Source organism: Sus scrofa, chromosome 4, assembly GCF_054392235.1.
Source record: "Sus scrofa isolate SSC_HxYL_T2T_F1_AM1 chromosome 4, Sscrofa_HxYL_maternal_Yorkshire_Landrace_v2.0, whole genome shotgun sequence".
Taxonomy (NCBI): domain Eukaryota; kingdom Metazoa; phylum Chordata; class Mammalia; order Artiodactyla; family Suidae; genus Sus; species Sus scrofa.
Window position 1 is genome coordinate 42,267,069 of NC_139386.1, and position 26,153 is coordinate 42,293,221.

General features: G+C 40.8%; 1 protein-coding gene across 1 annotated transcript in view; it reads left to right on the plus strand.

The window, feature by feature from the left end:
• Window positions 1–13,186: 13,186 nt before the first annotated feature.
• RAD54B (RAD54 homolog B) overlaps window positions 13,187–26,153 on the plus strand; it is a 119,870-nt gene continuing 106,903 nt past the window's right edge. Inside the window, 1 exon segment of the mRNA XM_021089101.2 lies at window positions 13,187–13,274. The gene's annotated coding sequence lies outside the window, so the exon portion shown is untranslated.

A 26,153-nucleotide genomic window follows, 5' to 3' on the forward strand; every position in this document is an offset into this window, starting at 1 on the left:
TGTTTGTATATATTTTTTTCCCCTTCTTATATGACAATTTAGAAAATTTCTTGGTAGAAAATGAACACTGAATGACTTTTGTTTTAGTGTATTTCTTGCCTGTACTGCAAATGTCCCCAATACTTTCTTAGCTCCTGGTGCCCTTTACTGTTTCAGTTGTTTTTTCACAACACACCTAAGACAAAAGAAATGCCTATTAATTCCATTCATTAAGCAGTTAAGTCCAAACAACTTAATGAAAATTTATGTCCTAACCGCTAGTAATGGTAGCTGTTGCATAACTTCTCAAACGTTGAAATTTGCCTGAACACTGCTGGTATTCCTGTTCCACTGTTTTTTGCAGTGTACTTACCACTGAAAATCTAGTTTTGCAAAGTTAAACTGCCATGGAAAGAACTAGAGTGCTGTCAAATATTGAAATGTAAACTACCTCAAACTAGGATTTTATGTTGTGTCCAACAGATGTGTTCTCCTCAAAAATTTAAAATATCCTATAGCACTCATGTTAATTTACTAGGGGGACCTAGTGCAGTTTTGGGAACCTTTTGACTGTACCAAAAGAAAACATAACATTCTTCTCCTTTACATTAGAAAGAAATACATATGTGCTTTGTGTTTTAGCTTTATACCGACTTATACTATTTTATTATGCAATTTTTTAAAGCCTAAAATGAGGCATATCTTAATACTGTTATTTTGGAAATCAGAAACATCTAATAAAGTCTGTACTTTATATCAGAAATAAAGTTTATACTTTGAGAAAATAGTCATATTTTTCCCAAGAGATATCTTAACACACTGAGCCTATATAATCTGGCATAAAATATAGAGTTCTCTTAAACAACAAAGGAGTGTGTGAGTCTCATTCCATTCCCTTATTATGCTGTTTTGTCAAACTCTTTTTAAGTAGAGACCTAGTTTGTTTGCTAGGAAAACCTGAAGAAAAGCTCAGTTCGAAAGATTCTGAAACTTAAGTGAAAGGTAATAGAAATCAAAAACCCAGGATAACCTAAACCTCTATTAATCCTGAAACTAATAAGATCATCTTCTCTAAAGTTGCGTTTTCATAGTAGATAGAATTTGAAGTTTGTATCTAATGCCTGACACAAATATATGTAAAAACAATTGTTTATATTTCTTAAATCATAACATATGGCTACATAGAGAGATGGTTTTCTTTAAAAATTTTTATTAAAGAGTTTCTGTTGTGGCTCAGTGGAAACGAATCTGACTAGCATCCATGAGGATGCAGGTTTGATCCCTGGCCTTGCTCAGTGGGTTAAGGATCTGGCGTTGCTGTGGGCTATGGTGTGAATCGCAGATGCAGCTTGGGATCCTGCATTGCTGTGGCTGTGGTGTAGGCCAGCAGCTGCCGCTCTGTTTCCACCAGGAACCTCCATATGCCACAGGTGCGGCCCTAAAAAGACCAAAAAACAAACAAAAAAAATGTTCATTGGCGTATAGTTGCTTGGTACTGTTGTGTTTCAGGTACAGAGCAGTATGAATCAGTTATACATACATGTACATTCATTTCTTTTTCAGATTCTTTTCCCATATAAATTATTACAGAATATTGAGTAGGGTTTCCTGCTATACAGTAGGTCCTTGTCTTATCTATTTTATATATAGCGGTCTGTATATGTAAATCTCCAACTCCTAATTTATCCCCTCACCCCAACATTTATCCTTTGGTAACCATAAGTTTGTTTTCAAAATCTAAGTCTGTTTCTGTTTTGTAAATAAGATCATTGTTTCATTTTTAATTAGATTCCACATATAAATGATATCATATTTGTTTTTTTCTGTCTTCACCTAGAACCATAATCTCTAAGTCTATCCCTATTGCTGCATAGATACATTTCTTGATCTTTTTTTTTTTAAGCTTTAGGTTGCATACAAACTCAAATCAGAGCTGTTTCTGCTTGTTAGGTTATTGGCCAGTAATTCAGGCCAGCCATAGTAATAAATTATTAATGTAGAAGCAAATTAATACCAGGTATATGTCATTTAGTCTAGCAAAGGAGGTCTTATCCTAACTTTACAGATGGAGAAAGTTTAGGAGCTTTATTCAAAAGCAATAGAAATAGGACTTAAAACCAGGTTGGCTAACTCCTAATTCTTTATCTCTCCTTTCCATTTGGAGGGCTAAGAAGCTACTTTTTAGGTTGTAAGGTAATAGAGAGGAAGTGGAGTTCCAAAGACCTAGCACTGTTTTATCCATTTCAGCAGTGAGCCGATATGTGCTGGAGGATAGTACATACAGATCATACACATTTAGGTCTATATGTAAGACCACATACCCTCAAAAGTAAATAACAGTTTTATGAATATTCTGGTAGACTAGGTATGTGTTGTTTGCAAACATTTGTTTTACATAAGAGATTTCAGGAAAATATTTGGTGTTTAGAAATTAATGAAATATGCACCTCTTCATAAACGTCACAGAAGCCCTCACCAAAACTGAGAAGGCCTAGTATACGGTCAATAAACTATACAAAGAACAAATGCATAACGGCTAGTAAAAATAAACTGTAAGGCCATTCAGCAGCTAGGCTCCTTAGTAATGACCAAAGAACCAAGACAGGAAAAGGCCTTTGGAACTGTGAGTTTAACAAAGACAGTTTCTTTTTAAAAATGGCTGGGTGGGGTGGGGGTGGGGGGAGTTCCTGTCGTGGTTCAGTGGTTAAGGAATCTGACTAGGAACCATGAGGTGGGTTCCATCCCTGGCCTCTGTGGGTTAAGGATCCGGCATTGCCGTGAGCTGTGGTGCGGGCTGCAAGCATTTCTCGGATCCCACATTGCTGTGGCTCTGGTGTAGGCCGGTGGCTACAGCTCTGGTTGGACCCCTAGCCTGGGAACCTCCATATGCCACAGGAGTGGCCCTAGAAAAGACAAAAAAAAAATAAAATTAATTAAAAAGTAAAATATGGCTGGGGGTTTAGGACGACTTGTAAAAGGGCGTGTGGTGTTTGCAAGGGCCCTGTCTGACTGCCGAGCTCCCTCCTCACCCAACCTCCCTCCCCAGGCCTGGGGCCTCTTTGGGTTAAGGCTAGAGTCCCACCCATGCCTGCAACCTCAGTTCTTAAAGTGGAGGTAGCTGCAGAAAGGCCACCAGGGACCCAGACGCAGGCCAAGCCAGGGTGGCTGGGCACCTGCTTGAAGAACTGCCTCATGGCTCCAGAGGGAGATAGTGGGACACGAAGTCTTCCTCGAAGGTGATTGGCTCCTCCTGCAAAACAGAGAGAGGAGGTTGAGAGAAGCGGAGTGAGAGCATCAGTTCCTGACCTCAGTTCACCTGCTGATTTGTCTAATTCTCACCAGCTGACGTGGCTGTTATCAGCGATGGCACTCTACTCTTCGAATGAGGAAGCTATTCAAGAGAGGAAAGGACATCTCTCAAAGTCACAGCACTGGCAGGAGGCAGGGATTTCAAACCCCACCTCCGCCCCTTTCCTCTTAGCCATAGTCATATCCCAAGAGCAAGTTAGGGGATGTTCCCTTTGATGGGATTAATTCCAAACCTTACCTTTTAGGAGAGGAAACTTTACTTTATACCGCACTTTGTGCAGAAGGAGCCCTACTACACTCAACAGCCCAACAGCTCTGGGGACGCTGGGGATGGGTGTGGTGGCTGGGCGGTTTTCTCCTCCCCCGCCCCTCCCCCCAAAGACACCAGCTGTGGGACGCAATTTGAAAACCATTCACAGAGAACTCTTAACCAATAACAAATTATAATTTATAATTATTTATATTAAAAAGTAGAGACAATCAAAAAGAAAAATGCAGAATACTTTTGGGAACAAAAAACATTCTTTTTTTTTTTTTTTTGGTCTTTTTGTCTTTTTAGGGCTGCATCTGCAGCATATGGAGGTTCCCAGGCTGGGCGTCAAATTGGAGCTGTAGCCACTAGCCTATGGCAAAGCCACAGCAAGTTAGGATCCAAGCCGCACCGGTGACCTACACCACAGCTCACGGCAACGCCGGATCCTTAACCCACTGAGAGAGGCCAGGGATGAACCTGAGTCCTCATGGATGCTAGTTGGGTTTGCTAACCACTGAGCCATAACGAACTCCCAAAATATTCTATTTACTGTATAATACAAGGAGTCGATAGAATATTTGTATTTGTTTTGTAAGAATAAGAAAAGAATGCTCTGGGAGTTCCCTGGTGGCCCAGCAGGTTAAGAAAGTAGCATTGTCACTGCTGTGGCTCAGGTCGTTTCTGCGATGCAGTTTCGATCCCTGGCTTGGGACTTTCACATGCTGTGAGTTCAGCCAAAAAGAGGAAAAATGCTCTGGAATATTGCTTCATTTTAAAAAGCAATGTTGCTGGAGTTCCTGTCTTGGCACAGCAGAAATAATCAGACTAGGAACCATGAGGTTGCAGATTCAATCCCTGGCCTCACTCAGTGGGTTAAGGATCCGGCGTTGCGGTGAGCTGTGGTGTAGGTTGCAGACGTGGCTTGGATCTGGCGTTGCTGTGGCTGTGGTGTAGGCCGGCAGCTGTAGCTATGATTCGACCCCTAGCCTGGGAACCTCCATATGCTGCGGGTGCAGCCCTAAAAGGACAAAAGACAAAAATAAAAACAAAAAATAAAAACAATGTTGCTGGAGTTCCCGTCGTGGCGCAGTGGTTAACGAATCCGACTAGGAACCATGAGGTTGCGGGTTCGATCCCTGCCCTTGCTCAGTGGGTTAACGATCCGGCGTTGCCGTGAGCTGTGGTGTAGGTTGCAGACGCGGCTCGGATCCAGCGTTGCTGTGGCTCTGGCGTAGGCTGGTGGCTACAGCTCCGATTCAACCCCTAGCCTGGGAACCTCCATATGCCGCGGGAGCGGCCCAAGAAATAGCAACAATAACAACAACAAAGACAAAAGACAAAAAAAATAAATAAATAAATAAAAAAAAAAAAAAAAAAAAAAAAAAAAAAAACAATGTTGCTGGCAATAATCCGGCTGTGTGAAGCAGTGCCAGTTCCAGTTTAGCTTTATTGCTTAGCATTAAAAAAAAAAAAAAAATCGCAAAAATACAGAGATTGAAAATGCAGGAAAGAGAGTATGTCTTCTAGGTTATCTACTGTGTTCCATACCCTAGTATAGACTTGGGAACATATGGATGAACAAGATGCATTTTTTGCCCTCAGGAAACTCTCAATCTGGGAGTTCTGGCTGTGGTGCAGTGGGTTAAGAATCCAACTGCAGAGGCTCAGGTCGCTGTGGAGGCTCAGGTTGGAACCCCAGCCTGGTCCCGTGAGAAGGCTGTGACATCACTGCTGCTGCCTCGTATGTTGCAGCTATGGCTCAGGTTCAGTCCCTGCTCTGAGGACCTCCCTATGCCACAGGTGCAGCTATGAAAGGAAGGAAGGAAAGAAGGGAGGGAAGGAAGAAGGGAGGAAGGAAGAAAGAAACTAATAATAGAGGAAATAATCGTGTAAACAACTTTTTTTTAAACTAAACTTAACAGGGAGTGTATGGAGATGGAACAACTTGGAGTTCTTGAATCATCCAATTTGTACATTTCAAATTGATGTTTTTGTAGAGTTTTTAAAATAAGTGTATTTTTTAAATAGCCAATAAGAGGGATAAAAAAGACTTGACATTACAATATTTGTTGTTATTACCATAAATAACATTTTTGGAATTATTTTTGTGTAAAGACTAGTTAAGATGGAAAATTATTTTAAAAATTTACATGTGATTTTTATTTTTGAATTTTCAAAGGATAGATTGGGAAGTAATGAGCAAAATCTTGTAAATGTCCTGTAAATTCAGGAGTTAGAGAAAAGGATACAAAATCAAGTACTAGCTGTGGCCTTGAAAGTCAAAGAAATGACAGAAGAGGACCAGGTGAAGGATACACAGTGAAAACTGGGGAAGAGTTGGCAGTTGACCCTTTGGCCTCGATACCAGGGAGAAAACTGGGAGAGCTGGAGGAGGTGGCCCAGGAGAGTGTCTGCCCTGTTAAACTACTCTTCAGCTTTAGCTGATTGCTTGGAAAACTGATGGATCCAATGCTGATGCATCTTCTAAAAAATTTTTTTAATATTTTGTTTTAAAATCAAAAAATTTTTGGAGTTAATGAATCCGAATAGGAACCATGAAGTTGCGGGTTCGATCCTTGGCCTTGCTCAGTGGGTTAGGGATCCAGCGTTGCGTGAGCTATGGTGTAGTTCACAGACACAGCTTGGATCCTGCGTTGCTGTGGCTCTAGCGTAGGCCAGAGGCTAGAGCTCCGAATTGACCTCTAGCCTGGGAATCTCCATATGCCACAGGAGTGGCCCTAGAAAATGCAAAAAGACAAAAAATAAATAAATAAATAATTAAAAAATTAAATTAAATTAAAAAAATTTTATTTCTAGTTAACACAAAATTGGAGTTCCCATTGTGGCTCAGCAGTGATGGAGCTGACTAGTATCCATGAGGACACAGGTTCGATCCCTGGCATTGCTCAGTGGGCTAAGGATCCAGTGTTGCCAGGAGCTGTGGTGTAGGTCGCAGATGTGGCTTGGATCCCATGTTGCTGTGGCTGTAGCGTAGGTTTGTGGCTACAGCTCAGATTTGACCCCTTAGCCTGTGAACTTCCACATGCCTCAGTGCAGCCCTAAAAAGCCAAACAAACAAACAAATAAAACCCACAAAATTTACCATCTTAACCATTTATAAATGTACAGTTCAGTAGTTTCAAGTATATTCATGTTATTGTGCACCAGAACTTTTTCATCTTGCACATCTGAGACTCTGTACTTATTAAACAACAGCTTCCCAGTCCCTTCTTCCTCCAGTCCCTGGCACCCACCATTCTACTTTCTCTGAATTTGACTATGTAACGCATATAAGTTGCATTTATCCTTTTGTCAGTGGCTTATTTTATTTAGCATGATGTCCTCAAGGTTCATCCACTCTGGTACATATGTCAAAATTTTCTTCCATGTAAGGCTGAATAACATTCCATTGTATGTATATACGGCATTTTATTCAGTCATCTGTCTACTTTTTTGGCTATTATGAGTAATGCTGCTATGGGTATATATGGGTATACAAATATCTGCTCAAGACCCTGCTTTGAATTATTTTGTGTATATACACAGAAGTAGGACTGCTGGATCATATGGTAGTTTTCTCTCTCTCTTTTTGCTTTTTTTAGGGCCTACAGCATATGAATGTTCCCAGGCTAGGGGTCGAATCATAGGTACAGCTGCCTGCCTACACCATAGCCACAGCAACATGGGATCTGAGCCACATGTGCGACCTACACCATAGCTCACAGCAACAATGGATCCCCCACTCACTGAGCGAGGCCAGGGATTGAGCCCGAAGCCTTGTGGATACTAGTCAGATTTGTTTCTGCTGTGCCACAGTGGGAACTCCTTGGTAGTTCTCTTTATAAAAAAAGTTTTTTAGGAATAGCCATACTGTTTTCTGAAGTGTCTGCACAATTTTGCATTTTCACCAACAAGGGTTCTGATTTTGCCACATCCTTATCAACATTTGTCATTTTCTTTTTCTTTGTTTATTTATTTTAATAGCAGCCATATTAGTGGATGTGCTTCTCAGTATTTTTTTTTTTTTTTTTTTTTTTTTTTTTGGCTGAGCCTGTGGCATGCAGAAATTCCTGGGCCAGGATCAAACCCATGCCATAGCGGTGACAAACCAAATTCTTAACCTCTAGGCCACCAGGGAACTCCTGGACTCTTAAGGAGAAGCTGAAGATCTGAATCATTAATGTGTACTCAATTTTCAAGTTTGGCAATTGAAATTAAATAATTATAGTAATAATTTTAATGTATGAGCTAAAAAAGTGGGAAGGTGGGTTCAGGCCTGAAGATAGGATCTTTTTTTTTTTTTTTTTTTTTTTTTTACAGCAGCACCTGTGGCATTTGAAAGTTCCTGGGCTAGGGGTGGAATCAGACCCACAGCTGCAGCTCTATGCCATAGCCACATCTGTGATGTACGCCACACCTTGTGACAACATGGTATCCTTAACCCAGTGAATGAGGCCAGGGATTGAACCTGCATCCTCACAGACACTGTATCATGTTTTTAACATGCTTAATGTGCCACAACAGGAACTCCCACTTTTTTTTGTTTTGTTTTGTTTTTCTAGGGCCACACCTGTGGCATATGGAGGGTCCCAGGCTAGGGGTCTAATTGGAGCTATAGCTGCAGGCCTATACCACAGCCACAGCAACTCGGGATCTGAGCCACGTCTGCGATGTACACCACAGCTCAAGGCAAGGCTGGATCCTTAGCCCACTGGGTGAGGCCAGGGATTGAACCCGCAACCTCATGGTTCCTAGTTGGATTCATTTCCACTGCGCCACGATGGGAACTCCTAATATCTGATCTTGAATCTCTGCTTGCCACACTAGGTTTGGAGATTAAAATATGTTTTTCTGGAGTTCCCACTGTGGCTCAGTGGAAATGAATCCACCTATTATCCATGAGGACACGGTTCAGTCCCTGGCCCTGCTCAGTGGGTTAAGGATCTGGATGTGGCACAGGCTGGCAGCTGCAGCTCCAATTTGACCCCTAGCCTGGGAACTTCCATTTTCCGCACTGTGGCCCTAAAAATTAAATTAAATTAGATTAAATTAAATTAAATTTTTTTTTTTGCCATACCCACAGCATGTGGAAGTTCCTGGATCAGGGATCAAACATGTATCACATTTGCACAATACCATATCTTTTTTTTTTTCCCCCGCACCTTTTCTAGGGCCGCTCCCACGGCATATGGACGTTCCCAGACTAGGAGTCTAATCGGAGCTGTAGCCGCCAGCCACAGCCACAGCCACAGCAACCTCAGATCCAAGCCGCGTCTGCGACCTATACCACAGGTCACGGCAACGCCGGATCCTTAACCCACTGAGCACAGCCAGGGATTAAACCCACAACCTCATGGTACCTAATTGGATTCGTTAACCACTGAGCCACAATGGGAACTCCACACAATACCAGATCTTTAACCTACTGCACCACAAAGGAACTTCCTATACTTTTTTTTTTTTTTTGTCTTTTTTCCTTCTTTTTTTTTTAGGGCCACACCTGCAGCATATGGAGGTCCCTAGGCTAAGGGTCTAATTGGAGCTGTAGCTGCTGGCCTACACCAGAGCCACAGTATCACCAGATCTGAGCAGGATCTGCAACCTACACCACGGCTCATGGCAATACCAGATCCTTAACCCACTGAGTGAGGCCAGGGATTGAACCAGCAGCCTCATGGTTCCTAGTTGGATTAGTTTCTGCTGTGCCACGATGGGAACTCCCAGGAACTTCCCATACTTGATTTTTTTAAAAAAATGTAGCACAATGTTTTGGTTTTTTTTGTTTGTTTGTTTCTTTTTGCAGAGGCATGTAGCAGCTTGAGGTGGGATCTCAGGCCCCAGACCAGAGATTGAACCTAGGCTGCAGTAGTGAAAATGCTGAGTTCTAACCACTAGACCACCAATGAACTCCCACCAATAATGCTTTAAATGTTGTTCCAGCCTCTACTGCCTGGAAAAAAAGTACACCAAATATGACATACTTATTTATTTATTTATTTTGGTCTTTTTTAGAGTCACTCCCATGGCATATGTAAGTTCCCAGACTAGGGGTTGAATTTGATCTGCAGCTGCCAGCCTACACCACAGCCACAGCAATGCAGGATCCGAACCGAATCTGCGACCTACATACTTACTGTTAAATTATTTCTGAAGTCATTGAAATTAGTGCCTGCTAGGAGTTCCCGCTATAGCACAGTGGAAATGAATCCAACCAGTATCCATGAGGACATGGGTTTGATCCCTGGCCTCGCTCAGTGGGTCGGGAATCTGGCATGGCCATGAACTGTGGTTTAGGTTGCAGACGCAGCTCGTGTTGCTGGTGCTATGGTGTAGGCCGGCAACTGTAGCTCCAGTTCAACCCCTAGCCTGGGAACTTCTAAATGCCCTGGGTGCAGATCTAAAAAGGAAAAATAAATAAATAAATAAATTAGTGCCTGCTTACGAAATATGTGTAAGTTATGGACATAGAATTATACCAATTTGTAGTTGTCCCAATTCTGATGTGTTTTTTAAGGAGATTTTTAGTTTAGGGACACTATTTTATAATGGTCTTATGGACATAGTTGTAAATGGAGATAGTCCACTTTCTGTCTGAGAAGTGCCGCGGTTGGGAGTTCCTTCTGTGGCACAGCAGAAACGAGTCTGACTAGGAACCATGAGGATGCAGGTTTGATCCCTGGCCTCAGCTCAGCGGGTTAAGGATCCGGTGTTGCTGTGAGCTATGGTGTAGGTGGAAGACATGGCTTGGATCCCAAATTGCTGTGGCTGTGGTGTAGGCCAGCAGCTGCAGCTCCGATTCCACCCCTAGCCTGGGAACTTCCGTATGTGGCAGTTGGGGCCCTAAAAATGAAACAAAAGAAAAAGAAAAAGAAATGCATATTGATGCTTAAATAAACCTAAAGAAATGAAGGTGGGGCCTAGCGATGTGTGCTTTAACAAGCCCTGCAAATGATTCTGCTGAAGTTTGATGAACCGCAAGTTTTGTGTATCAGTGGTTTTCAAATATAGGAATTATCTATGGATGTCACTAAAAATGTAGGTTCCAGGAGTTCCTCTTGTGGCTTTTTGGGTTAAGAACCAGATTGGTATGTGGCTTAGGTAACAGGTGAGGCTTGGGTCTGGCATTGCTGTGGCTGTGATGTAGGCTGGTAGCTGCAGCTCTGATTCAACCCATAGCCTGGGAACCTCCATATGCCTTGGGTGCAGCTCTGAAAAGAAACACACACACACACAAAATAGGTTCCAGGGGCCTACAAATCTATTTTTAAAAAGCTTTCCAGGAGTTACCACTGTGGAATAGTCAGTTAAGAATCCAACTGCAGCAGCTTGGGTCCTTGTGGGGGTTCAATCCCCCACCCAGCACAGTGGGTTAAAGGATCCCATGTTGCTGCAGCTGTGATGCAGCTGGTGGCTCAGCTCAGATTCAATTCCTAGCCCACGAACTTCCATATGCCATGAGTGCGGCATATGGAAGAAATAAAATAAATAAAATAAAATATAGTAAAGCAAAATAAAATAAAATAAAATACAAAGCTTCTCAGGAGATTCTCTTGATCAGCCAGGTTTGGATTCCATTAAATCCTAGATGAAAAGTAATGTCCTGAGCTAAGACAGTGAAATGGAAATGGAGGGATCAAACAGAGAAGATATTTCTCAGACACTGTAGTCCTCTAGAATTATATTAGGCCATGATGGCATAAAATTATACAAAGCAGTTACTGATTTGAAAATACTTTCTGCTGTGGTGCAACAGATTCCGTGGCATCTTGGGAGTGCTAGGACATAGGTTCCCTCGCTGGTCCAGTACAGTGGCAGCTTAGGCACATCCAGCATAGCTGCAGCTTAGTTGAAATTTCATCTTGGATCTGATCCTTGGCCTGGAAGCTCTGTATGCTGTGGGGCGGCCAAAAAGAAAAAAAAGAACATATAGTGGGAAAGGGCAGGTGCTTGAGCAGAATGAGGGAAAAGCACGTCACTAAAGCAGAGTTGAAGCAGCACAAGACACCTGAGGTTTTGCGATGGTAAGCAGTAACACATGCCCCAAATGATTACTAAAGATGAAGTTTAAAAGATGCCTAGATTTGCAGTTTGAAAAATTTTATAACTTTTGTGATGGCAATTTCATTGGCGTGTGAACTTGGGAGAAGATAAGCAGAATCCCTAATGCTATTTGTAGCATGACTGAGAAGTGAGAAAATATATAGATTCAATTTGTGGGGAACTTGAGAGGAGATTGCTAAAAGCTATGTGGGCCAATGCCATCCTCTTGCCAACAGTTTTACAAATTGCCTTTGGTTTTGTGGTCCTAGACTGTATCTGCATAATCTAGTTGTGCATTTTGTGTGAACACATTTTTTTATTTTGTTTTTGGGGTTATTTTTGGCCACACCTGGGGCATGCAGAAGTTCCCAGACCAAGAATGATTCCCAGCCATAGCTGTAACCAGAGCCACAGCAGTGACAAGACTGGATTCTTAACCTGTTGAACCATGAGGGAACTCTGCTAACACACATTTAACTACAGACTCTTTGGAAATTCCATTTCTGATCATTGTTTTCTAAGTTCTTAAATCTGCTTCTTTCTTAGCTTCTTTCATATCTAAATATCTAAGATGTTCTTAATTATGCTGCATTGTCTCATGCTGCGTAAGTATCCTCCAAGTGTAATTTTTTTTTTTTGTCTTTTTTTAAGGGCCACACACCTGGCATCTGGAGGTTCCCAGGCTAGGGGTCAAATAGGAGCTGTAGCTGCAGTCCTATGCCACAGCAACGCGGGATCCAAGCCACGTCTGCGACCTACACCACAGCTCACGGCAACTCCAGATCCTTAACCCACTGAGTGAGGCCGGGGATTGCACCTACGTCCTCGTGGATACAAGTCGCCTTTGCTAAGCACTGAGTCATGATGGGAACTCCTGGACTATTTTTAAAACGTGTTTGCTTATTTTGGCTAGGTACCTTAAAGAAATATATTAACAGTTCTGGAGATTTAATGCATAGCATAGTGATTATAGTCAACAAAATTATGATATATAAACTGTATTAAATACTTCAAAGTTGCTAAGAGACTAGATCTTAAATGTTCGCACCACACACACAATAATAACTATATGACGTGGCAGAGGTGTTAGCTAAAGCTGTAGTGGTCATCACAAGGTAATACATGTATCATACACTTAAATTTACATAATGTTACATGTCAATTGTATCTCAATAATAAAAGTGAACATAAGCAGGCTATTAAAAATGTATTAACAAAGTTGCTGAAATCATCTCATCCCTAAAATGAGATATAGGGTAAAAATCTATTATATTTGTATACTATTTTTCAAAGCAAATATTGCCATACAGACCATCAAACTGCATGAACATATTCGTATAGATATTCTCAGATTTAAGAAGTATATCTCTCTGCTCTAGGGTGTGGTCTGCACCCTCAGCATCTACATCACGCCTGACAGTAGGCACCAAATAAATATTTTCCGAATCCAGCCGTAAACCTGAAGCACCCTTGGAGAAACACAAAGGCACTTGCGCGGTGCTGCGATGAGGTCGTCCAATCAGAGTTGAGCTGGATGAGACGCTGCGGCCGGAAAGTAGTGCGCACGCGCAGTGGGCTCGTTTGCAATTGGCTGCGCTGAGGCGGGAGCTTTGAGATCCTCTGGCGTTGAGGGGATCGCTGTGAACTCCGGTTTCTCCTACCTGGCAGCGCCGCTTCCTCTGGACCCTCGCTGGTGCGTTCCCGGAGGGGAAGGCTTGTGGGGGACAAAGAGAGGAAAGGCGGCGTAGTAGCCTTAGACGGAGGAGGGAAGGCGGCGGAGTGGTTGAGGCCGCCTCCTGCGGGTTTGGGAGCGCGGTCTCAAGTATGAGAGAAGCACTCGCTGCGGGCCCGGCGGTGGCTGGTGGTGGAGGGCGGGCGGTGGGGGTGCGTTCGTGGTGGGGAGGCCTCCGGGAGAGGCGACTCTGAGTAGAGGTGCCTCCGCCTCTGCTCGGCGGTCCTCCAGCCCTGTTCCTGTGGCGCTTGGGTTTCTATCCCCCAGGATTAATCCTGCGTTAATTAACTCGTGAAAGATTTTTGTAGGCCTGTGTAGCGGGGCCCCAAAGTCGAAGGAGCGGCTTAAGCCACGAAGTGAAAAAACTACTACCTAGTGTAGTTGGAAGGCGAAAAGCGGAAACAGCAGGGGAGATCTGCTGCAGGCTCTTGGCTGTTTTATTTACATCTTTCCTAGAGGTTTGATGGTTGCACCCCATCCCTCCCTTCAGAGTCAAACCGAATCCGTAGATTCTGGTCATAATCCTCTTTGACGAACTTCATCCTCCACTAGCCCCCTCACAGCACCTTCATTATCTCCACCCTCCTAGGGCCTTATGTATTAATTGTTATAGATAGTAATATTACAGAGAACATTGAGTGCTTACTCTGTGTTGAACTTGGTTCTTAGTACTTTAAGTATTTCATTTAATCCTTCCAATGGTCTTGGGTAATTATTACACCCCCTGTTAGAGATGAGGAAAGGGAGACACAAAGAGGTTATGTAAACTCTGCAAGATCACTTGTTAGCAAGTGTCAGTCCAGATTTATATTCAGGCATTTGCCTCCAAAACTGTGTTCTTAATTATTACACAGTACACTGTATTAAATTGCCAAGTAATGTAGGCCTTCTGATGTGTTGTCAGCCTCAGTTTGCCATTTTATTTGGGAAGAGAGAAGCAGGTGGGTGTTATGTAGCAAAAGTGAGAGCATTCACAGCAGGGCTGCCAAGTGGGCTTTATTTTTAGGGCCTGGGAGAAGGGCTAATTTAAGAATAAGGATCCACATATTTAGGGGGAAATATATTAATTTTTGTAGTTTACTTTGAAATGCCTCAACAAGTTGGATGGCTTGATGGTTATATGTAAATGGCAGAGCTAGAAATCAAGCCAAGGTAGGCTGGCTCCAGAGTCGATTTTTTTTTTTTTTTTGCTATTTCTTGGGCCGCTCCCGCGGCATATGGAGGTTCCCAGGCTAGGGGTTGAATCGGAGCTGTAGCCACCGGCCTACGCCAGAGCCACAGCAACCCGGGATCCGAGCCGCGTCTGCAACCTACACCACAGCTCACGGCAAGGCCGGATCGTTAACCCACTGAGCAAGGGCAGGGATCGAACCCGCAAGCTCATGGTTCCTAGTCGGATTCGTTAACCACTGCCGAATTCGTTAACCACTGCGCCACGACAGGAACTCCCGATTTTTTTTCTTAACCACCACTCTGTCTGCTTCTCACATGCTTGCATACTCAAATTCATTATTATTTTCTTTAGTTTACAGGATAGATAGAAAGGTTGGGAAATTAGACATCACGTGTTAGGTGTAGAAAAGCTTAGGAGTTCTTTTGTGGTGCAGCAGTTAAGGATCCAATATTGTCACTGCTGCAGCACCCCTGCCCCCCAAAAAAGATAGCCTTCTGGCCGGAGAGGGAGTGGATGGACTGGGAATTTGGGGTTAGTAGATGCAAATTATTACTTTTTTTTTTTTTTTTTTTTTTTTTTTGGCCCTGCCTGCAACTTATGAAAGTTCCTGGGCCAGGGATCCAACTCTTACCGAAGTAACCACCCAAGCTGCTACAGTGACAACACCAGATCCTCAATCTGCTGAGCCACAAGAGAACTCCCAAACTTTTATATTTGGAATGGGTAAACAATAAGGTTCTACTATATAGCATAGGGAACTATATCCAATCTCCTGGGATAGACCATGACGGAAAATAAGAATAAAAATAAATTTAATAGAGAATGTATATATATGTATGATTGAGTCACTTTGCTGTACAGCAGAAATTGGCACAACATTGTAAATCAATTACACTTTAATTAAAAAAGAAAAAAAAAGGAAAAGTTTAAGGGTTTAAGGTGGTGATTCTTAGAATTTAGTATTGGGTTGCTGCTGTGGCTCGGTTTTGATCCCTGACCTGGGAACTTCCACATGCTTTGGGTGTGGCCAAAAAGAAAAAAAAGAATTTAGTGTTGAAAGAAGTTTTAGCATCTAGTCTGTTCTTTTTATTTTGCAAGTGAAAAAGTTGATATCTAGAGAGTTTAATAGCTTGCCCAAAGTTTCTGTGACTATTTATTTTTCTAGTGTTCCTCTTAGAAAGGTATCCCTTAGAATTTTCGCAGTACTGCAGAGTGGTCTGACTAAATGCAGTGAATGGAACCTATTCATTTCATGAGATTTATTTTTATTAATGATATCTAGAATTTGTTACATTAAGTAGGCTTATCATTATTGTGTTATTTCAGTTGAGCTGTAGTTATCTAAAAGTCTTGAGTTTTTCATCTAAATGTCCCATTGTTCTATTTCATTTGATTAACTGGGTCTAAATTCAGGGCCTAACATTTGCCTGTTTTTAAATCATCTTGTAGCAGTTATCTTTTGTCAGTTTCAAGTTTATGTTAATTGCATATCTAGAAACATATACTATTCTGCTGAATAAAAAGGAAGTGAGTTTTTAAAATAATTCAATGAATTATGTTATATTATATTATATTATTATGGCCATAATCACAACCTTATTTTAGAGCATTTCCATCCCAAACCCCCATTCCACCCTTCTCTCCCCTTCATATGTCCCCTTTGGTAACCACAAGTTTTTCGAAGTCTGTCAGTCTGTTTCTTTCTTTCTTTCTTTTTTTTTTTTTTTCTTTTTTTTCCAGGGCTGCACCTGCTGCTTTGCGGAAGTTCCTAGGAAGTTCCCAGAGATTGAATCGGAGCTGTAGCTGCCAGCCTACACCACATCCACAGCAATGCCAGATCTGAGCCTCGTCTGCGACCTGCACCACAGCTCATGGCAATGCTGGATCCTTAACCCACTGAGCAAGGCTGGGGATCAAACCTGCATCCTCATGGATGTTAGTTAGATTCGTTTTCACTGAGCCACGACAGGAACTCCAGTATGATAATTTCTAAGTCCATCCATGCTGCTGCAAATGCCATTATTTCGTTCTTTTTTTATGGCTGAGTAATATTCCATTATATATATGTACTACATCTTCTTTATCCATTTCTCTGTCCATGGACATTTAGGTTACTTTCATGTTTCGGCTATTGTATGTGGTGCTGCAATGAACATTGGGGTACATTTATCTTTTTTGAGTCATGGTTTTCTCCAGATGTCCAGGAGTGGGATTGCTGAATCATTTAGTAATTCTATTTTTAGTTTTCTGAGGAACCTCCATATTGTTTTCCATAGTGGTTGCATCAGTTTAAATTCCTACCAACAGTGTAAGAAGGTGCCCTTTTCTTTGAACCCTGTCCAGCATTTATTTTTTGTATCCTTTTTGATGATGGCCATTCTGGCTGGTGTAAGTTAGTATACCTCATAGTGGTTTTGATTTGCATTTCTCTAATCATGAGTGATGTTGAACATCTTTTCATGTGTTTTTGGCCATCTGTATGTTCCTTTGGAGAAATGTGTATTTAGATCAGCCCATTTTTTGATGGGGTTATTTGGACTTTTTTTATATTGAGCTGCAGGAGGTGTTTGTATATTTTGGAGATTATCCCTTGTCAATCACGTCATTTGCAAATATTTTCTCCCATTCTGTGGGTTGCTTATGGTTTTCTTTGCTCTGCAAAAACTTTTAAGTTTAATTAGGTCTCATGTCTCATTTGTTTATTTTTATTTTATTGTCATCACTCTAGGGGGTGGATCTGAGATATCGCTGTGGTTTTTGTCAGAGGGTGTTCAGCCTATGCTTTCCTCTGAGAGTTTTGTAATATCTGGTCTTACGTTTAGATCTTTAATCCATTTTGAGTTTATTTTTGTATGCGGTATTAGAATGTTCTAATTCCATTCTTTTACCTGTAGCTGCCAAAAAGGAAGTGAGGTTAAAGAGGTTATTTTGGCATGACTTGTTTGGAAAGAATCTGCATTGACAATTGCTATTGGTAAATACTACTTCTAAAGTAACATATAATCATGAGCCATCTGTTTAACAATTTGATGTAAGATTATGCTAATAGAGATCTATTTTGCACTTTATTGATCTTAAACAAGTAGACTGCCAAATAATTCTCTAGCAAAAATGGATTTACTCAGGATCAGCAAAGAATTGCAATTCAGGGTCTCCAACAATGGTGAGCCACATGCATATCCTGCACAAGGAGAGAAGACCTCTTTTGTAGAGAGAGGAAAAGAAAATTAAAAGGGCTGTGGTAAATGAAGAGTCTGCAGGGAGAATCCAGAGTTTGAAGTATCATGGCTTTTATTGGCTGAGTTCTTGCCGGGGAAGAGGAGCTCTGTTATCTCATAAGGCATGAGAGCTCCCTCTTCTGGCCTCCTGACTCTACGATAATTAAATTTCTATTGATTAATTTTTATATTTTCCCCTTTTGCTTAAGATATTTTTCTGAAAGCATCACTTATCAAGAGTCAGTCAGGTTTTTTGGTTTCAGTGGCTCAGTGTCCAGATGGACCTTTCCTGAGTATCCCTTGTTGGAGAGGAAAATGCACAGGTTGGAAAACTATTGGGGTCACATGGGAGTAACAAGAGTAGGAGGAAGAACTCTCAGACACTTTTAATTTAAAGTCCGTATGTTATCAAAATCCTAGACATTGAAGATCACCTGTAGTGTTACATCATCATGAAAGGGACAGCAGATAAACTTCCAACAGGCCTGGTCTGGTTATCTTTGGAAAGCTGTCTCATCAGATGTCATCTGCTTCAGTTCTTGGAAATCTTTACTTTTGGGTCACCAGATGATGTGTAGGTCCAGTCAGTGTTTGGTGCTTTCTTTCGATGCATCACTTGAATCCAGAAGTTGACCCCTCGGGGTTGGGTTGCATACACGTTGGTTAGTAGTACCTGCTAGGGGATTTGACTTCGAGGTTGGAGAGAGTTGTTCTGGAGGTGTCTTTTCCAATAGATGAAATCTCCAGGTTGCGAGGTATGATGCTTAAAGTTTTCATCTTAGAGTGCACTGTGAAAAAATTGCTTTACCAAAACATAGTTATTTTTATAGAAGCAATTTGGCATTTGCAATATTGGACTGTCTATCCTATTATATTGTATTATATTGTGGGTTAAAAGAGCTAAGTGCATTGTGACTATCTCAAAGGGTGAGAATTTATGAGTTTCAAAAAGGGTGGATCTGAAGATTTAGAAGGACCAGTGGCAGTGCTTTTGGCCAAGGTATTTGAAGGGCCTCTGCAAATTTTGTCAGTTGAGGTTTAATAATGCCATTAGTATTTTTGATTAAACCAGAGCATTGGTGTTAAGCACACTGAAAGTGCTGTAAAACTGGCCCAAAAAATCAGACTAATTGAAGTGCCTGACCAGGAAAATTGGTTCCATAAACTTTTTTTTTTTTTTTACTTTTTTGGCCACCCTGCGGCATGTGTAGTTTCCAGGCCAGGGATCAGAGCTGAGCCACAGTTGTGAGCTATACCACACTGAGGCAACACTACATCCTTAACCCACTGCGCCACCCTAGGGATTGAACCTTCGTCCTGGCACTGCAAATATGCCACCAATACCGTTGTGCCACAGTGGGAACTCCATCGAACATTTTGAAGTTTGAGAGGAGTTCTCCAGGTTGGGACAGTCTTTTCCAAAGGGACTTTAGCCACAGAAGAGTTGATATCTTCCAGTAGTTTTTATATGGAGTCCTTAGGGTTTTCTATATATAGTATCCTGTCATCTGCATAGAGTTGATTAGTTCTAGTAGTTTTTGTATAGAGTCCTTAGGGTTTTCTATATATAGTATCCTGTCATCTATATCTCTTCTCTTCCAATTTGGATACATTTTATTTATTTTGTTTGTCTGATTGCTGTGGCTAGAACTTCCAGTACTATGTTGAATAAAAGTGGTGAGAGTAGGCATCCTTTTCTTGTTCCACATTTTAGTGGGAAAGCTTTCAGCTTTTCTCTGTTGAGTATTATATTGGTTGTGGCTTTGTCATAAGTGGCTTTTATTATGTTAAGGTATGTTCCCTCTACACCCACTTTAGTAAGGGTTTTTATCATGAATGGATGTTGGATTTTGTCACATGTGTTTTCTGCATCTACTGAGATGATCACGTGGCTTTTGATTTTCTATTGTTAATGTGGTATATGACATTTTGATTGGTGTATTTATGTTGAAGCATCCTTGTGAACTTGGGATGAATTCCACTTGGTCGTCATGTATGATCTTTTTTATGTGTTGTTGGGTTCATTTGGCTAAAATTTTGTTCAGAGTTTTTGCATCTGTATTCATGAAAGATATTGGCCTATAGTTATCTTCTATGATATTGGCCTATAGTATCTTTGGTTTTGGTATTAGGGTGATGTTGGGTTCATATAATGTCTTTGGGAATGCCCCTTCTTCAGTCTTTTGGAAAAGTGTAAGAATGATGGTTATTCTTTGTATGTTTGGTAGAATTTGTCTGTGAAGCCATCTGGTCCTGGACTTTTGATTGTAGGGATTGTTTTTTGTTTTTTATTTCGTCTTTTTAGGGCCACACCTGTGGCATATGGAGTTTCACGGTATATGGAGTTTCCCAGCCTAGGGGTCAAATCAGCTACAGCTGCTGGCCTGTACCACAGCCACAGCAAGGTGGGGTCTGAGCTGAGTCTGAGACGTACACCACAGCTCATGACAATGCTGGATCCTTAACCCATTGAGCGAGGCCAGGGATTGAACTCTCGTTCTCATGGATATTAGATGAGTTCATTAACCACTGAGCCATGATGGGAATTCTGGGAGTGTTTTTATTACATATTCAATTTCATTTCTAGTGATTGGTCTGTTTAAATGATCTATTTCTTCTTGATTCAGTTTTGGTGGGCTGTATGTCTCTAGAAAGTTGTCCATTTCTTCTAGGTTTTCAAATTTGTTGGCATATAATTTTTTTTTCTTTTTAAAATCAGGCATTTATAAACAAGAAAGCATACATTAATTATATAAAAATAGTTTTTGAACAGTAGAGTAAGTCATATTATCATTAGGCATATAATTTTTCATAGTATTCTCTTATGTTTTTTTTGTATTTCTGAAGTATCCATTGAGATTTCTCCTTTTTCATTTCTTAATTTGTTTATTTATGATCTCTCTCTCTCCTTGGTGAGTCTGGCCAGAGGTTTGTCAATTTTGTTCATGCTTTCAAAGAATGAGTTCTTGGTTTTATTGTTTTTTTCCTATTTTTTTTTAAAGTATCTGTTTTATTGATTTCCTCTCTGATCTTTATGATTTCCTTCTGTTGACTTTAGCTTTTGTTTCTTCTTTTTCTAATTCTTTTAGGTGGGAGGTTAGGTTGTTTATTTGAAATTTTTCTTCTTTTTTGAAGATCTGTATTGCTATGAACTTTCCTCTAAGAACTGCTTTTGTGGCATCCCATAGATTTTGTATGGTTGTGTTTTCATTGTCCTATGTCTCAAGGTAGTTTTAGATTTCCCTTTTGAGCTCCTTGTTGATCCATTTTTTATTTTTTGGTAATGTAATGTTTGGTCTCCATGTTTTTTTCTCATTTCTTTTCCTGTGATTGATTTCTTTTTATTTTATTTTATTTATCTTTTATTTTTTTATCTTTTTTTTTTAAATCACATCAGTAGTTGTATAATGATCATAACAATCTGATTTCACAGGATTTCCATCCCACAGCCCAAGCACACACCCCCCACTCCCCAAACTGTCTCCTCTGGAGACCATAAGTTTTTCAATGTCTGTGAGTCAGAATCTGTTCTGCAAAGAAGTTCAGTCTGTCCTTTTTTTAGCTTCCACATGTCAATGAAAGCATTTGATGTTGGTGACTCACTGTATGGCTGACTTCACTTAGCATGATAGTTTCTAGGTCCATCCATATTTCTAAAAATGCCGGTATTTCATTCCCTTTAATGGCTGAGTAATATTCCATTGTGTATAGGCACCACATCTTCTTGATCCACTCCTCTGTCGATGGACATTTAGGTTGTTTCCACGGCTTAGCTGTTGCAAATAGTGTCGCAATGAACACTGGAGTACATGTGTCTTTGCGAGTCATGGTTTTCTCTGGATAGATGCCCAGGAGGGGGTTTGCTATATCAAATGGTAATTCTATTTTTAGATTTCTGAGGAATCTCCGTACGGGTTTCCACAGTGGTTTCACCAATTTACAATCCCACCAACAGTGTAATAGGGTTCCTTTTTCTCCACACCCTCTCCAGCACTTATTGTTTGTAGACTTTTTGAGGATGGCCATTCTGGCTGGTGTAAGGTGGTACCTCATCGTGGTTTTGATTTGCATTTCTCTAATCATGAGTGATGCTGAACGTCTTTTCATGTGTTTTTTAGGCCATCCGTATGTCTTCTTTGGAGAACTGTCTGTTTAGATCTTCTGCCCATTTTTTGATGGGGTTGTTTGTTTCTTTGGTATTGAGCAGTAGGAGGTGTTTATAAATTTTGGAGATTGATCCCTTGTCCGTCGATTCACTTGCAAAGATTTTCTCCCATTCTGTGGCTTGTCTTTTCGTTTTGTTTAGGGTTTCCTTTGCTGTGCAGCAAACCTTTTAAGTTTCATTAAGTTCCATTTGTTAATTTTTGTTTTTACTGTCATTACTCTAAGAGGTGGATCTGAGAAGGTGCTGCTGTCGTTTATGTCAGAGAGTGTTTGGCCTATGTTTTCCTGGAAGAGTTTTATAGTGTCTGGTCTTATATCTAGGTCTTCAATCCATTTGGAGTTTATTTTTGTGTATGGTGTTAGGGAGTGTTCTCATTTCATTCTTTTCCATGTGGCTGTCCAGTTTCCCAGCACCACTTAACTGGACAGGCTGCCTCTTCTCCAGTGTATGTTCTTGTCTCCTTTGTCATAGATTAGTTGGCTGTAGGTGCATGGGTTTAATTCTGGGCTTTCTATCCTGTTCCACTGAGCTGTATGTCTGTCTTTGTGCCAGTACCATACGGTTTTGATGATTGTTGCTTTGTAGTGTGGTCTGAAGTCCAGGAGCCTGATTCCTCCAGCTCCATTTTTCTTTTTCAGGATGTCTTTGGTTATTCCGGGTCTTTTGTGCTTCCGAACAAACTTTAAAATAGCGAGTTCTGTGAAAAATGTCCTTGGTAATTAGATAAGGATTGCATTGAATCTGTAGATTGCCTTGGGTAGTATGGTCATTTTGATAATATTGACTCTTCCAATCCAAGAGCATGGAAATTATGTCTTTCCATCTCTTTGCGTCATCTTTGATTTCTTTCATCGGGGTCTTATAGTTTTCAGAGTGCACGTCTTTTGTCTCTTTAGGTAGGTTTACTCCTAGCTGTTTTATTCTTTTGGATGCAATGGTAAACGGGATTGCTTCCCTAATTTCTCTTTCTGATCTTTCATTGTTAGTATATAGAAATGACGTCGATTTCTGTGTACTGATTTTGTATCCTGCGACTTTGCCAAATTCACGGATGAGCTCTAACAGTACTCTGGTAGAGTCTTTAGGGCTGTCTAGGTATAGTATCATGTCATCCGCAAATAGTGACAGTTTTACTTCTTCCTTTCCAATTTGGATTCCTTTTACCTCTTTTACTTCTCTGATTGCCGTGGCTAGGACTTCCAAAACTATGTTGAAGAGTAGAGGCGAGAGCAGACATCCTCGTCTGGTTCCTGATCTCAGCGGGAATTCTTTCAGCTTTTCACCACTGAGAATGATGTCTGCTGTGGGTTTTTCCTATACGGCTTTTATTATGTTGAGGTAGGTTCCCGCTATGCCCACTTTCTGAAGGTTTTTTTTTTTTTTTTAATCAGAAATGTGTGTTGGATTTTGTCAAAGGCTTTTTCTGCGTCTATTGAGAGGATCATGTGGTTTTTATTCTTCAGTTTGTTAATGTGGTGTATCACACTGATGGATTTGTGGATATTGAAGAACCCTTGCCTCCCTGGGATAAATCCCACTTGATCATGATGTACAGTCCTTTTAATGTATTGTTGGATGCAGTCTGCTAGTATTTTGTTGAGGATTTTTGCATCTATGTTCATCAGTGAAACTGGCCTGTGGTTTTCCTTTTTGTGCGGCGTCCTTGTCTGGTGTTGGTATCGGGGTGATGGTGGCCTCATAGAATGAGTTTGGGAGTATCCCTTCCACTGCAATTTTTTGAAATAGATTCAGAAGGAGAGGTGTTAGCGCTTCTCTAAATGTTTGATAGAATTCACCTGTGAAGCCATCTGGTCGCGGACTTTTGTTTGTCGGAAGTTTTTTAATCACACTTTCAATTTCAGTACTTGTGATTGGTCTGTTCATCTTCTCTCCATCATCTTGGTTTAGTTTTGGAAGATTGTACCTTCCTAAGAATTTGCCCATTTCTTCTAGGTTTTTCGTTTTATTGGCGTACAGTTGCACATAGTAGTCTCTTATGATCCTTTGTATTTCTGTGATGTCCGTTGTTACTTCTCCTTTTTTGTTTCTAACTTTATTGATTTGAGTCCTCTCTCTTTTTTGCTTGACAAGTCTGGCTAAGGGTTTATCAATTTTGTTGATCTTTTCAAAGAACCAGCTTTTCGTTTCATTGATCTTTTTTCTGTGGTTTTCTTCGTTTCTAGTTCATTGATTTCTGCTCTGATCTTTATGATTTGATTTCTTTCTTTCTACTAACTTTTGGTCTTGTCTGTTCTCTCTAGAGCTGCTTTAGATGTAAAGTTAGCTTGTTTATTTGAGCTTTTTCTTGTTTCCTGAGGTGGGCTTGTATTGCTATGAACTTTCTTCTTAGGACGGCTTTTGCTGCATCCCATAGGTTTGGGAGTGTTGTATCTTTGGTGTCATTTGCTGTTAGATATTTTTTAATTTCCTCTTTGATTTCTTCAGTGATCCATTGGTTGTTTAGTAGCATGTTGTTGAGTCTCCACGTGTTTGTGTTTTTTGCAGGTTTTTTTCTTGTTGTTGATTTCCAGTCATATAGCGTTGTGGTCGGAAAAGATGCTTGATATGATTTCAATTTTCTTAAAGTTACTGAGGTTGGATTTGTAGCCCAGGATGTGACCAGTCCTAGAGACTGATCCATGTGCATTTGAGAAGAATGTGTATTCTGTTGCTATTGGATGGGATGTCCTATAAATACCTATTAGGTCCGTCTGGTTTAATGTGTCATTCAGGGCCTGTGTTTCCTTATTGATTTTCTGTCTGGATGATCTGCCCATTGCTGTAAGTGGGGTGTTAAAGCCCCCCGCTATGATTGTGTTATTGTCGATTTGTCCTTTGAAGGTTGTTAGCAGTTGCCTTATATATTGTGGTGAACCTATGTTGGGTGTGTAGATATTTAAAATTGTTATATCTTCTTCTTGGATGGATCCTTTGATCATCAGGTAGTGACCTTCCTTGTCCCTTAAAATATTCTTCATTTTAGGGTCTATTTTGTCTGATATGAGTATTGTCGCTCCAGCTTTCTTTTGATTCCCGTTTGCATGGAATATTTTCTTCCATCCTCTCACTTTCAAGTTGAATGTGTCCCTAGAAGTGAAGTGGGTCTCCTGAAGACAGCATATCTATGGGTCTTGTTTTTGTATCCATTCAGCCAGTCTATGTCTTTTGGTTGGGGCGTTTAGTCCATTAACATTTCAGGTAATTACTGATATGTATGTTATTATTGCCATTTTATTAATTGCTTTGGATTTGTTTTTGCTGCTCTTTTGTCTTCCCTTCTCCTCTTGTTCTCTCCTCTTGAGGTTTGATGACTATTTTCAGTGTTGTATTTGAGTTGGCTTTTCTTATTTGTTTGTGTATCAATTGTAGATTTTTGGTTTGCTGTTATTTTGAAATTTTGGTGTAGAGTCTGTACACACACACACACACACACACACACATATATGGGATTGTTTTAAGTTGTTGGTCTCTTAATTGCAAGTGCATCTCCAGTGTCCTGCATTTGTACCCACCTCTTCTCACGATTTCTGATTTTGGTGGCATAATTGTGCGTGGATGACTTCGTATCTTTACTGTATCTATACCTTTACTGGTGAGCCTTGTCATTTGTGGTATTTTTGTTTCTGGTTGCGGCCTTTTCTTTTCTGCCTGGAGACGTTCTTTTAGTATTTGTTGTAAGGCTGGTTTAGTGTTGCTGCATTCTCTCAGCTTTTGCTTATCTGTGAAGCTTTTGATTTTTCCTTCAAATCTGAATGAGAGCCTCGCTGGGTAAAGTAGTCTTGCTTGGAGGTTTTTTCCTTTCATCATGTTAAGTATATCCTGCCACTCCCTTCTGGCCTGCAGAGTTTCTGCTGAAAAATCTGCCAGTGACCTTATTGGGGTTCCCTTGTATGTTATTTGTTTCTTTTCCCTAGCTGCTTTCAAGATTTTCTCTTTGTCTTTAATTTTGGTCCGTTTGATTAATAGGTGTCTCGGGGTGTTCCTCCTTGGGTTTATTTTATATGGTACTCGTTGTGCTTCCTGGATTTGAGTGAGTGGTTCCTTTCCCATGTTAGGGAACTTTTCGGCTCTTATCTCTTCAAATATTTTGTCTGTCCCCTTCTCTCTCTCTTCTCCTTCTGGCACCCCTATAATATGGATGTTGGTGCGTTTAATGTTGTCCCAGAGTTCTCTGAGACTCTCTTCATTTGTTTTCAATCTCTTTTCTCTTTTCTGTTCCGCATCCATGATTTCCACAATCTGTCCTCCACCTTGCTTACTCTTTCTTCTGCCTCCTGTATTCT